Source organism: Pinus tabuliformis, chromosome 6 (genome assembly GCF_031772625.1).
Source record: "Pinus tabuliformis cultivar Carrire ecotype Pingquan chromosome 6, CPIR1, whole genome shotgun sequence".
Lineage (NCBI taxonomy): Eukaryota > Viridiplantae > Streptophyta > Pinopsida > Pinales > Pinaceae > Pinus > Pinus tabuliformis.
Window position 1 is genome coordinate 1,161,600,132 of NC_142292.1, and position 14,160 is coordinate 1,161,614,291.

General features: G+C 36.0%; 1 pseudogene; it reads left to right on the forward strand.

Moving 5' to 3' along the window:
- The first annotated feature begins 11,636 nt into the window (after positions 1–11,636).
- Positions 11,637–12,802, forward strand: LOC149262925 (F-box/kelch-repeat protein At5g43190-like; annotated as a pseudogene).
- Positions 12,803–14,160: the final 1,358 nt, after the last annotated feature.

Sequence of the window (14,160 nt, forward strand, 5' to 3'; positions counted from 1 at the left end):
GTAATCTCTATTGGCATTATGATACAAGTGTTGTCCTTAATGGCAACTCACTCACAGGTCAGTTCAGATTTGATAAAAGGCAACTCACATTGTAATAGGTCAATTCAGAGGTAACAGGACATTGGTACAGAAGAACAGGAAGTTGGAACAAAGGTCTACTGATTAAAATCAAGAAGTTGAAGGAAAAGGATGTTGTAATTTGTATACGCAGGATCACTTTGACAAATAATCATATACACATGGGTTAATAGAACAAAAAGAGCATATACATATGCACACACTTTCAAAAGAGGAAAATCACATATAGGTTGGAAAATCAAGGAAATTCAAGATTAAAGAATACCAAAGGTCAATACCATGATATTAGCCCACAATATTGAGCAGAGTAATTACTATTTGATCCCGTCCAAGAATACCACAGGTTCTAAGTGTTGTTTTGGTCTGAGGTATTGAGAAAGGCCAAAAACTAGATAAAAGGGCTAGTTGTGGAAGTAAAAAGGGTTTCTCAGTAATACTTCTATCTAAAGTATATTTTATGTTGCAGGGGCTATGATTATCACCTGATCTAAAATATTTTGTGCACCTTTCATTCAATGTTGGATCAAGATCATGAGACCTGAAATGACTTATCATTGAATGATCTAATATTGGTTGGGCTAGATCTCATTGCTTACACATGTTTATTATTTAAATGTCCTGATATGGGTATGTCTGGAGTCTAGAGTAGCAACGAAGTTGTAAGTTTTTATTTACAGATCTATACGTTGGTTCACCTTGGTGAAGGAGCGTATACATGTTGGTTCGAAGCTTCCAAGTAGCGTATACAAAAGAAAAGCCTATTATTCATAAATCACTGACCTATCTAATTAGTGTTGTTATTTTATTGTTGTTTGTCAATGAAGTCTTCTTAGATCTAAAAGTAGAACTGAATGCATAAGGAGACTGAGTCTGATTGATTGATTGATTAAGTGAAAAGGGTTATCTTTATTGTTGACTGTCTAGATCCTTGTAATTTGATAATAGATGTTTAGAATATAACTAGTTGGTACATATTTGATTCAGAAGTTTTATGTTTCAGTAGTTCTAGAAATATATGCAGGTTTGGGTAAAGGAAGTAGCGTATACACGCAGGTTGGTTTCATTAAAGTAGTGTATGCATTCTTATGTTTGATTCTTGAGGTTGCAGCTAGTTTTGAATGATGATGCAGGTGTTTGGGCTCAACACAGTGATCTGGTGATAGTGATCTGACTGCTCAGATTAACTGATTGTTGGTTGATGCAGATATTATTATAGAGTTTGATCTTCAAAGTTTCTGATGGGTCCAGTGTGAACATTTGATGAAACGAGGACTTCATATTGTATTTTTTTGTACTAGGAGCATCGAGTCTGAAAATTTATAAAACGTGGTCCCTGGAGGAAGAGAGAAGGTCATATACTTCTATAGGTCGATGCCTACGTACTAGTAAACATATCGGCTAGTACAAGAGCTAGTGGGTTGTAGCTCCCTTCCAGTAGAAGCTAGAGAACAAGAGAAGGTTGTAGCCTTCTGTAGGTGGGTGCTTGCATACTGGTATGAGTCTGTACCAATACAAGATTGTAAACAAATTTTCTTTATATAAAAGGAAGATAGAGACGACAGCAGTAGGTGGTTTTTCTCCTACAATGGGTTTCCACCTTAAATCTTGGTGTTCATGTGTGTTTCTCATGTGCGATGGTTTCTTATGTTTTACTGCACATAATTACTATATAATAAAGTAATGACGCACTGACTAAATACCAACACAGGATGAATTAACTAAATCATAAGTTCTTTGGGTATATGTTGGTTTCTTTAGTCACAGTTGCCTTCACACGCAGGTTCACTTCACTAAAGTAACGTAGATAAATATGATTGTGAAATGAAAAGTTATTGAATTGTAAATATTGATTCACCCCCCCCTCTCAATATTATTTCCAACAATCTTGACAGTCAACTTAGTGGGTTGTGATCGAAGGAGTTACTGTAGCTATTCATCCACACCAGTTTCTAGGTTACTCAATGTAAGATGGTCGAGTTGTGCTTCTGGACGGAGGTCCCAAAGAGCTCACTTAGTGATATGGGAAGTGTCTTCGAGCTGAATAATATGGTTCTCAAGTGCAGTGGCTTGTGGCCAAAGTTCTTTCTTCTGCTCTAGGTCAAAGGTGGTCATGGCGTGTGTGAACAACTACTTAACATTCTCTCTGAGAAGATAAACATGTTGATTCTTCTTGACAAGTACACCACTCCAATCATAGACCTGACTAAAAATATCTTGGGAATCTGCATTAGGCAAGGAAGAGTTTCTTTCACTGTTGATGCAGCAGTGATATGTTGAGAGACTTGTGCCCGATACTACGAGGATGGATATGGGGTTGCCTGAGAAAGATTAGTTATAGTTTTTTGTAACTCTTGGTTTTACACGAGTTTGATACATGCCACTTCAATATATGCACAATAGTGGGTAGGGGAACATGTGGAAATATATTTTGGTGGCTCATCAATATATGTAGCAATAGTCGACCACATGTTCTAAAATTTGATGCCAAGTTCAGATAGTTGTTTCTCCAACTAAAATTTATCCATACATAATTGGTCACACTCTATTGTAACTAGGGTGAGTTGTTTTTGGTGTTGATCACATATTCTTGTAAGGTCAATACATCAAGATTCCATTTGAATGAAGTGGCCTTCAATTTTGTTTTCAAAAGCATGAATAAACTAGAAGAGCTATGAGGTAGGCATGTGATAAGGGCATCTAGTGAGAGTTTATTTGCTAGTGGAAACCTGGCCTGCAAAGGTTGCTCATTGATAACTGATTTTTTTTTATTGACCCTAGGAAGAAGATTCTTGCTCTTGGTCATGCTGCTTAGATATCTCCTAATGAAGCTGTAATAAAACTGATGGTGGAATAAAGGGAACAATATTGTGTTGTTGAGAAGCTACAAGAGAAATGACTTGGAAAGAATATTGAGGATCACTAAGGAAAGTGATGACATTTTCGGTGGAGAGGATTGAACTAGGTGAGGAAGAAGGGCCAGTCAATTTGGAAACAGTTGGTTTCGAAACTGGTAATGGTGAAGAGGAAGGAATACTGTGGATGTAAGAAATATATGGGGATTAACTGTTGCATGTTTAGTATTCATGTTAGTAGGAACATACAAACCTTCAACAAAATCTAGTCAGTCGAAGATAGTTTCTTCAGAAGTCTTGGGTGGGGCATTGGAAGTGGAATGCAGAGAAGTGGGATGCTCCTCATGAATTGGCACAACAACTACTATACTCAAGGGAGACTCATTGGTCAAGTCGATAACACTAGATGGAGTGGAGGTATGCTTGTGAGGTGACAAGGGAGTGGAAGTTGTGGGCGGTGGAAGTGTAGATGGAATAGTGGGTGGTGCAATACAAACTGGTCTAACAAAATGAATAGTCATAGCTTAAGGAACCAAATATCCTACCTCTGACCAAGTAGTATAGGATGAGGAAATATTCTCTTGTTCTTTCTTCAGTAAGGGTTGGATATCTACTTCTATAGTAGTGGGACACTCGTGATAGGAAGAAGGAACATCTCTGGAGGAATATTTATGGTGCATAGCATCGTAAGAATTGTTATGCAACCAACTCACAAAATAGAAGAAGATATAAATCAACGATTTCAAAATTAGCCTCTTCAAGGGGGAAACCTCCTTTACATTACACAAATGAATAATTATTGGATGATTCAAATGAAAAAACCTCCTTTCTATATATAGGAGTCTAAGGGATCACAATATAATAAAAGCCGACATAAAAATAATAATGTAAGGGAACAACAATAACAATAGTGGTCTTCTATGGGGCGCAATAATAACTATATGGGGACTACACAGGCACAATAATAACAATAAAGGGGCTACACTAACAATAACAATGAGGGAATACAATAGTATTATAGGGACCTAACATTTCACTCTCCTTCAAAAAAGTGTTTTCCTCATTTCTTGAGTATTTCTAGATGCTTTTGTATAAAATTCTCATCCTCCCATGTGGAACCTTTAGTGAGTAAGTTATTCCACTTGATGAGATACTTTGAAATGGATCAAATAAGTAGTTTTTGAGTTCTTGTTTCCATGAATGCTTCATGATTTTTCCTTCCTCATCAAGTTTTGGAAATTTTGTTTGAGTTGGGAGCTTGTCACCTATAACCTTATTTAAGCATGAAACATGGAAAAATGGGTGCACTTGGGAAGATGCAATAAGGTCCAATTTGTATGCCATAGTAACAATCTTTTGCAACACCTTGTAAGGACCATAATACTTTGGTGAAATTTTATCATCCTTCTTAGCTTGCTTGAGGGAAAGCTTCCTTCGTTGCAATGTTGATATGCCTATTGTTTCATTCTATTCTGTGCCAAAGTGAGGTTATCCTTTAGGAGTTGGAGATCATTTCATTGATGCTCGATGTGATCTTCCACTGCTTGAACCTTAGAATGATTATCTAAGACTTTTTGGATATCTGTAGAAATAAATGATTTCAATGTTTGAACCTCTAGCAAACATAATCATGAAATTTCACCCAGTTGTTCTTTCTTTAGAATCTTTGTCATGCCATTAGAGCTTATTATCTTTCCTAGTTTCCCTGCAATACCCATTAATTCAACTTCCTTTCCTTCCCAAGAAAATTTCTTGAAAATTAAAAGCTATCATACCAAAAGATTGTAACCATTGGACTCCTAGCACAACATCATCACCGTCCATTGGAATGGAAAGCATTGGACTATTCAATACATATTCTCCCATGGATAGCTTGATATTATGGCACTTTCCAAAGAAATTTATGGTTCCTCCATTTTCAACCATCACTTGAAACTCTGGTGTTGGATATAGGAAGAAATTCAATTCCTTGGATATCTTACAATGAATAAAATTATGGGGACTAACTGAATGAATCAACACTATTACCTTTTTCTTCTTGAAATGTCCTTCTAACTTGAGAGTTTGGGGAGTGGTAATTCTTTCCAATGCATTACAAGATATGGTCGGATTCATTTCTTCTTTCTCTGGGGTTGGTTCCTGGGGTATATCCTCTTCTTTTGAGGTTTCTTATTCCTTTTCTTCCTCCTCTTCGCAATCTATGTAAATTAATTTCTCTCAGCACACTTATGACCTTTAGTGTATTTGCTATCACAACTATAACGAAGCCCTTTTTATCATTTTTCTTCCAATTTTTGTGGGTTCAACCTTGTAGATTTTGGAAGGCTGGGAGAAACAACACTTCCATCTTTATAGTTGTGAGTGGTAGGCTTCCTTGTTGCCATAATTTTTCTTTCAATTTTTCTTGCCAACTTGAATGCCTTCTCCAACGAATTAGGTTCCCAAAGGTGAACCTCATGTTGATGTTATCCTTTAAAGTCCCTATGAAGACATCAATACTATGCTCCTTTGGAATATCATTTACCCTTATATTCAATTTTTGGAAGTCCTCAATGTGCTCTGCCATTGAACACTTTTGTTTGAGATTTATAAATTGGCTAAAGAAAGTGTTTCCCTTTGTATCCTCATAGTGTGCTATCATTTCCACCATAAAAATTGACCAAGTGACAAGTGTTTTACGAGAAAAAAGCCATCAATACCATACAAACTAATTGGGTTCTAAATATAAAGTTTCAATGCAAACCTTTTGTATGTGTTGCACATTATGAAGATCAAAATATTGCTCCATTTGTAGTATCCATGTTATGAGATACTTGCCATCAAAATTCCTCATATCGATCTTTGGAATATGGTGGGTCTTAAATTCGATGTTAGAGTCTATGAAATCATGATTAACATTTCTGTTTTTCTCCTCATGAGTTTCATCTAATACCTTTTCAACATTAGGAAACATTTCTTATATAAACTTTATCAAATCTTCCATGTCTGTTCTTAAACCATTCTTCAAATATTCCATGTTGAATTCATTTTTTCTTCTATGCCATCCTTCAAACCTTCCATGTCTTATTTTAAACTATTCTTCAAACCATTCATCTTAGCTTCCATTTCATTTTTGGTTACTCTCTGTGAGAGTGAAATTTGTTTCACTTGGTTTCATAATTTTGATATATCATGTTGCTTTTCTTCCTCTTCTTCATGCATCATGGTAGAGATTTCTAGTTTCTTACAAGGTGTTTCCATTTTCTTACTTCAAGTCATTTCCAAATAATAAAATGATATCTATTCTTCACTATGCCATTTGAATCACTTCAAACTGATTTTTCAAACAAAAGTTATGCAATTTTTTTAAAAAATACACATTTTTTTTTGCTTTTACGAGCTCAATCTTGAAACAATTGTAACTCTGTAATTTCGCATCTCCAAGTTCTGAAATTAATTCCTATAGTATCTCTCTGAGTCCTCTTTCCAACCCCACTAGTCTAATCAATATTGGATTCTTCAAGGAAACGTAATGAAAAATATCCCATAATGACCTCATTATAGACTGGTTCAGTAGAGTGAAGTTGTATGGGATGCCACGTGTCACTGTTTCAACCTTTGGTCTTGAAATTGCTACACCAAAAACTAAATTCCATGCAATTTAAGCCACTTCTTACATAATTCAAATCCGATGGTTGAAATGAAATTTATGATGATTTTCCATAGGTCACCTATTTGAGACACAATTCTGGAGCCCTCAACAACCCTAACTTCATCAGAGCATATCTCTGAAAATATAGTGAACCAAGATCTAAAATTTGTACATCGTCTTCTATGTGATTTCAGATCGACATGATAAAAGTGTTATCTTCTAAAGCCTTGTATAAAAAACTTTGTGACGATTTTACCTAGGTCACATGTTTGAGACTGAATTATGAAACTCATAAAAACCCTAACTTACTCAGAGAATATCTCTGAAAGTATAGCCAACCAAGGTCTGAAATTTTTACACAACGTTCAATAAGATTTTGGCTTGAGGGGATAAAGTTTCAGCTTCCGAAGCCTTGTAGAAAAAACGTTATAGAAAAAACTCCAAGATGGCTTGTTTGAAGAAGCGAAACCCTAGAATCCAAAGCTCTAATACCAAATGTTATGCAACCAGCTCACAAAATAGAAGAAGAGATAGATCAATGGATTCAAAATTAGCCTCTTTGAGGGGGAAACCTCCTTTACATTACACAAATGGATTATTAGATGATTCAAATGATAAAACCTCCTTTCTATATCTAGGAGTCTAATGGGTGACAATATAATCATGGCCGACATAACAATAAAAATGTAAGGGCACAACAATAATAACAGTGGGCTTCTATGGGGCACAATAATAACAATATGGGGACTACATGGGCACAAAAATAACAATAAGGGGGCTACATTGACAATAACAATGAGCGAATGCACTAGTATTATAGGGACCTAACAAGAATACAAGTCTTGAACATCTTGCTTCCATGCAATTATCCCTTCCCATGAGAGGACCTCACTCTGAAATGTATTCTCATGGAGATAGAAGGGTAGCTTGCGCATGGAGATAGTTTCCTAGTGTACATTTAGTGTGATTTGAATTTAAAATGGAATGCAACAAGTTACATATATAACCATAAATACAAAGATGCAGTAGAAATAACACTTCATTTCATTAATATGAGATACTAAAGTATGCTTACAAACAAAATGGAAATAAGACTAGCTCGGGTGACGATAGCTTATCTCTGAGAAGAGATGTGGTGGCTACATGCCTTTGACTATGTTACAATGAGGCTCAAAGGCCTATTTATTATTGAGAAACAATGGAAAACCCTAAACATCCAAAAACCTAATCATATGAGATGAAGCGCCAAACTATGGGCCGTGTTTGGGTAAATTGGTACATCAACTTCCCAGGGTCGTAACTTTGGCATATGATCTTTGTTTGACGCTTACAATACCTCGTTAGAAATATATATCTAAGGAATATATATTTTGGCACACGTTTTCCCAAAAGATGTCGTTTAGGGCCTCAAATCGGCTTCGGAAGTTTAGGACCTGAAAAAATAGCAAAAATAGTAAGTTGTGCTACAAATAAGGAAATTGAAAAACTGAAAAAAATAATGGTGGGGGTGCAAGTGGAATAGGTGGGTGGCCACCAATATGCACCTGGATCATAGTGGCTAAATATAACAATGATTGTGGTCAATCCCAAACCAGATTTGGTGTGCATATCAGTCTAGGATCGAAAGAGGTATTCTTGAAACATTACAAGTAACACCGACCATCTTGTTGTACAAATACCCAAAGGCAAGGTCATTAAAATCATTATTGGTGGTGTCCTCAATACTTCGCCATGGGGCATATGCATAAGAAAATGGTTCATTTTGAGGAACATATGCTTAGTCTTTTCCATCGGGAAGACACCATTTGTACATGGTGAGTGGAATGAGTAAATACCCAAACATGAAATAGTTTTCCTGTGCATGAACATCTTCAGAAACTTCAAATAATTCATTAAGAAAGTAGCTACACTAATTTAGCTAAACTCCTTAAAAAAAAGCCTCAACAACATAAATGACATCAAGAGAAAATTCCCCTCTGGTGAAGTGTCGTACGATCTTGCTAAAAATTATAGTGCATGCAACCTTGATAGGTTGATTGTTAATCATATAAATAATAACTCAGTGTCCCTTCCTTTCATTATCGTATTTCTTATCGATATTATCCTCATCCTTCTTTATTCCTCTCTTTGAGACTTTTTGGAATGTCGCATTAACATCAAAGTCATAGGACGAGAGCCCAGTGAGTGTATAGATGTATTCAACATGGATTAGGTATTCCCAGTCCAACCAAAGCAAGCCTCCAAGAAGGTGGCTAATTAGGAAATTAGTAGACCTCATAACCTCTTCGGTGGTATTGAAGACAGGTAAGTCATGGAGAACCAGTAACAAGGAGTGTTTGAGTGGGCCATAGAACATTGTAGGGGCGAATCTTAGCCCAAAGGCGAAATTTAAGCGGTTTTATATTTTGGAAGGGTGAATTTTTTTATATTACACCCACTTTCTGTAGTTAGCCCAAATTCATTTAAAAAATAAATAATTATTATATTTTAGCAGTAAAAAATAAGGCAGATAAATAGTCCAAAAAACAGATTCTCCTCATTTCGAAGTTGGATTTGATTGCAATCGCCCCAATTTCCAGTTTGGAGGTTGGATATGCTTGCAATGGCCCCAATTTCCTAGTTTGCAAGTCGTATTTGGTTACAATGGTAGACAAGAGATTGGGTTAGCAGTCAACACCTACCATTGTGGATGATGGGTTACAATACGTGCTTGCACTCAACATGAGAGGAGAAAGTGAGACAGATTGGGAGATATTGGGACTCAACAAGGCAGAGAAAGCATAAGAGAGGAGAGGGGATACCTCCAAACAATGGGGGAAGGTCTTGTAACATATGAGATTTTCTGTGGGATTGAGATGTCGCAATATTGTCTACTCTCTACAACTTCTATATAAACCTCTACCATTCCAAGAAACCGAGGGTAGGGTTGAATTCAGTGATTTTCTTGTATCAATTAGACAACCTCCATTGTTGAGCTGCGGGAATGTAAGTTGTGCGTGTGTAAATTCTACAGTGCGGGTGTGTGAAGTCTACAATGAGGGTGTGTCCTTTGTCTAATTTGCTCTTGTTCGAGGCAAGGTGGTTACCACGAGAAAGGTATTTCTGACCCCTTGAATTGTGTTAATTTTTTGTGGAAAATCCTTCGTTTTGTTCATCAAAAGGGCTGGATGAATTGTTTGGTTGGTTCTCAGAGTTGGAGTGATGTTCCGGATCGAAGATCCCCTTCACGGAAGCGGGATGAGATCTAGGAGAGGGCCATTCATTCAAGACCTAGACAAACCATTACCTAGGATGAGACTTTGGGTTTTGCAAAAAGGATCTCCTGCACCCTAACTTACATCAAATTTCTTACTTTCAGATCCATTAGGTGAAGTCTGTATTATGGTCCGCTTTCTGTTTTTATTTATGGTCTATATGACAGAGAAGCTTATTCCTTACTTCCATATGGAGTTAGAGGGAGGAGATATCGGGTGACCTCCCTATTTAAGCACATCTCCAATAGGATATTGTGAAGCGCCACTTATTAGAACTGAACTATTTCACATTTTCTGCGACCCGCCTTTTTTTTGTGCTTTCAAGTTTTCCCATAGCCATTAGTAGATCTATTTGCTATTTGTCTTCTAATGATTATTTTTTCATCTCTGATATGTTTGGCTGCATGCACTAATATTTTTTAGAAATATTAGATGTGTACATTTTCTTAAAGTTTTATTTGTTTGTGTATAACAAACATTGTGGCAAGGAGGACATCATATGTTGGGATGTTTTTGAAGGTATGTTCTCCAAAACTATTATTGGGATGGTTTCCATTATCAATAATCACTTCCTGCCAATTTCACTACCTTTTGTAAAGTCTTGTTACACTTAAAATGGGAGTTGCAGTTTGAATGGAATTGCAGTACCCTAGAATTGCTTTGCTTTTTAGACTGGGAGAATTTTTTTGTGTGCCTTAGAAAATCTTGATATGTAATTGTATATAAATCTATGATTAGGATATATTTAGTAGTTGTGATGTTCGTATTGTTTATTAAAACCTAGTTTTTTGTTTGCGGTAAGCTATCATGGGAATGTAAGTGAGAAAATGTGAAACAGGTGATTATCATGACCTTGAGAAATTTGGTGGTTTACTCATTTTGAGATGGTGTATAGATTCATGAGAAAATCATCCAGGAAGATTGTTTTTGCATTGGCTTGCCTAGTATTTGAATGTCCATAGGAGTTCAATGAGCTTCTTTATGGCCAATACATATCTCCAAATTCTAGAGCTACAGTTTCAAAGATGAAGCGTTTCTTGTAATGGAAATCATTGGCAATTATATGAGAGGGGATAACTATGATAAATCGATTCATTATAAAACTATAAGCCTTGATAGTTTCTCAAATTGTCTATAGAATAATAATTTTGGCCTCTTGTATGCAAGGGATTTTTTAAAATATATTCTATGTATATAACGAGGGTACTTATTTGATGCCAGACATTATAATTCACAAAAAAATGAAATACAAATATGGGGATGGAAGTGGGAATGTTGTGTATTGTGGTATAATTTCAATGTCATCCAATCATAAGCTACTGTAAATGTACTTGAAATCCATCATTTTATTTTTCACCCGTGGGAGTCCCACATGTATTGTGTTTGAGTCCATGTGCTGAATATGGGTATTGTTGAATTGCCAACAAGCTATATGGTCATATTTTTTAATATGCTTAGTCTCACATTGTCTATAGAATCTGCTTTCAAAATCTGGCTGAAAGCAGTATTTTCATGATTTATTTTTTAGAAGATAAACATAAATCAGTTGCAGTAGGACATTTCCAGGATGGGAAATTCCCCATTTGACCAAACAACATGGTAACTAACTAGTCAGCAGGAATACTATGAAATATATATTAAGGTAGTTATTGAAATTGAATAAAAATGCATGGTTTACTGATCAAGAGAATAAAATGTGGCATTTGATAATTCATCAATGGTATTGTATAGATGCATGATATTGTAGACTTGGATACAATTGTAAAATGTATTATCTTGATTCTTCAAACAATGACAATGATGAATTGATAATGTTGGGAAATGACCTTGAAATTATTACTTGAGAAGTTTTTAAGGGAGCAAGAGGATTTTCTATTTCCTTTTAGATTGGTTCTTGTCAAGAAGGAGCAGAGCGAAATACAGGGACTACAGGCAATTGATGTTCTATATCATTTATGTGATAATATCTTGACTAGACTGCTGATTTCAAACATGTTCAAGATGTTGAGAGTTTTCACAACCTAGAATCCAATGGTGTGTAGTCGGATTCATTTCTAATGGCCTACAATAGGCTACTCCCACAAGACCTTTTATTCATTTTGTTTGCAGAAAATTGTAATAGAAATGGTGTTGCTACCTATAATCCTACAGATGACAAGTGGGTTGTTATTCCCATGTCCTACATGTCATATTCATTCCCTTGTTTTGTAACATGTTCAAGGCTTCGTAAGCCTATAGTATCAAGTGGGGGTCCGTTGGTAGCAGAGAACATAAAGGGCTCCCTTGTTGTCTGTAATTTATTCACCAAAACCCATAAGAGTTTGCCTCCCATGTTACCTATGAACTCTCCCTATGTGGTAGCGATGGTGGTATATCGAGAGAGGGTCAATGAGTATCAAATTTTGGTTAAAAGTATTGTTTATGGGATTTATTCACAGGTGTATGATTCAAGGAGTGATTCATGGAACATTTGTAGTAGTTTTGAAGGGAGTTGTGCCATGTTGGGGCATGCTGCTCATTTAGATGGATTTTATTTCTACCTCACCCATGGCCCTGATTGCTTGTTGGCCTTTGATGTTGATGTTGGAACTTGTGATTTGGTTGAGGTTATCATAACCCCTGTAGTTTTCCTGCATATAATGGAGCATGAGGGGTCCTTGATTCTTGTTGGGGTTATCAAGGAGCTTGGAGTTTTGAAGAAGATTAGTATATGGGAGCTCGATGAGTTTGCCAAGCAATGGCAGAAAGTGTGTAGTATGCTCAATCATTTCTTTAGTAAATTCAGTCATGGTAACCTTAATCACTTTTTGACTGTTGGTCTTTGGGGCAAGATTTTATTTTACAGAAACTACTCTCTTGTCATTTTCATGTATGATATTTTGGATAATAGATGGTGTGGATTGCCACATTGTCCTCTTTATAGTTGCTTGTGTAAGCCAAGATGATTTTGCCTTGCAATAGGTACCAGTCTTGACGTGATGGTATAATGAAATATCTCATAAATTGCATTCAAAATGTGGGATTTATTACCTTCATTTGTGTCTCTCTGTAATTATGTGACAAGGATAGGTAATGTTACTCATTTACTAATTGGCCCATCTAGAAGGACATTTCTCCATGGATATGCTTGATTTTATATTTGATTTTTCCCTATTAGCCCTTTCATATCTACAGAAATAATGAAAGAGGAAAACTCAAATAGTCTTGCTCACAAGAATCACAAAATTTTATTGATAACCATTGCAGGTGGGATGGGGAACCCATCAACATTTCCTATTTGTAACAAATGGATTAGTTGGTCCAATTTCATTAGGATTTTCTCATATCTCTTTGCTTCCAAGATCATACAATATTCCCTAGCTATGTAATTGACTAACTAATGCTATTGTTTGATTCACGAATGAACTAATATACAATCTCAAACATCTGGATCTACAACCATTGTAGGATACTAAACAACTAGCTTTGGAACATATGTTTCCACCCTTGCTTTTTTAGGTGGTTCTAGATCCACCCTTGTTACTAACGTTTTTGGTCTTTATGCTATAGGTGTTTCTTACTTTTCTTATGGCGCTACACTAACTTTTGCATATCTTAATTCAAATCCATCTTAGAATCACTCTTTTAGGGGTGAAGTTAACCTTCATTCCCATGCATTTTTTGGGGATTTCGGGCATGCCATGTCACATTCCATATTATACAAATGTTTTGGTTGGTCCTGAATAAATCTATAGCAAACCCTTTCATCAATTTGGTTGATTTTTCTCAGCTATTTTGATGCAAGAGCATCCGAGCACCCTTCATTAAAATTGGAATTCAATGTTGTGAAAGGGGAAAACGTGGACAATCATTATAAACCGAGGAAAATTTCTATTAAAACAGGGCTAAATTGATGGAATTGACAAGTCTCTAGAAGGCTTAATTAAATGTAATTATCTCCCATGTGTGCGCATAGAGAGATTTAGGGGATTTGATTGAGCGATTGTGGGAGGAAATCATGGATCCTAGCTGATCCACACCTTTGTAATTCCCTATATAAGAGAGTATGCATTATGTGAAATAGGATATAGAGAGGATAAAATGTAACCACAGGAGAATTTGTGATTAAGGCTGAGATGCCTTAAACTGTAATCTAGTTTTGTAAATAATTGAATTATGTGTGTTTTCTATATTTCGTGTGTCTGTGTATTGTTTACCTATAATTTGTATGTATGTGGTGGAAGAGCTAAATTCCGCGTGACAGGTTTATTGATCGAACATCGATCACTATAAGGATCGATGGTGATCCCATGATAACTCGATATCATATGGTTGAGTTGTTGTATGGAGTGATGGGAGTGCCTTA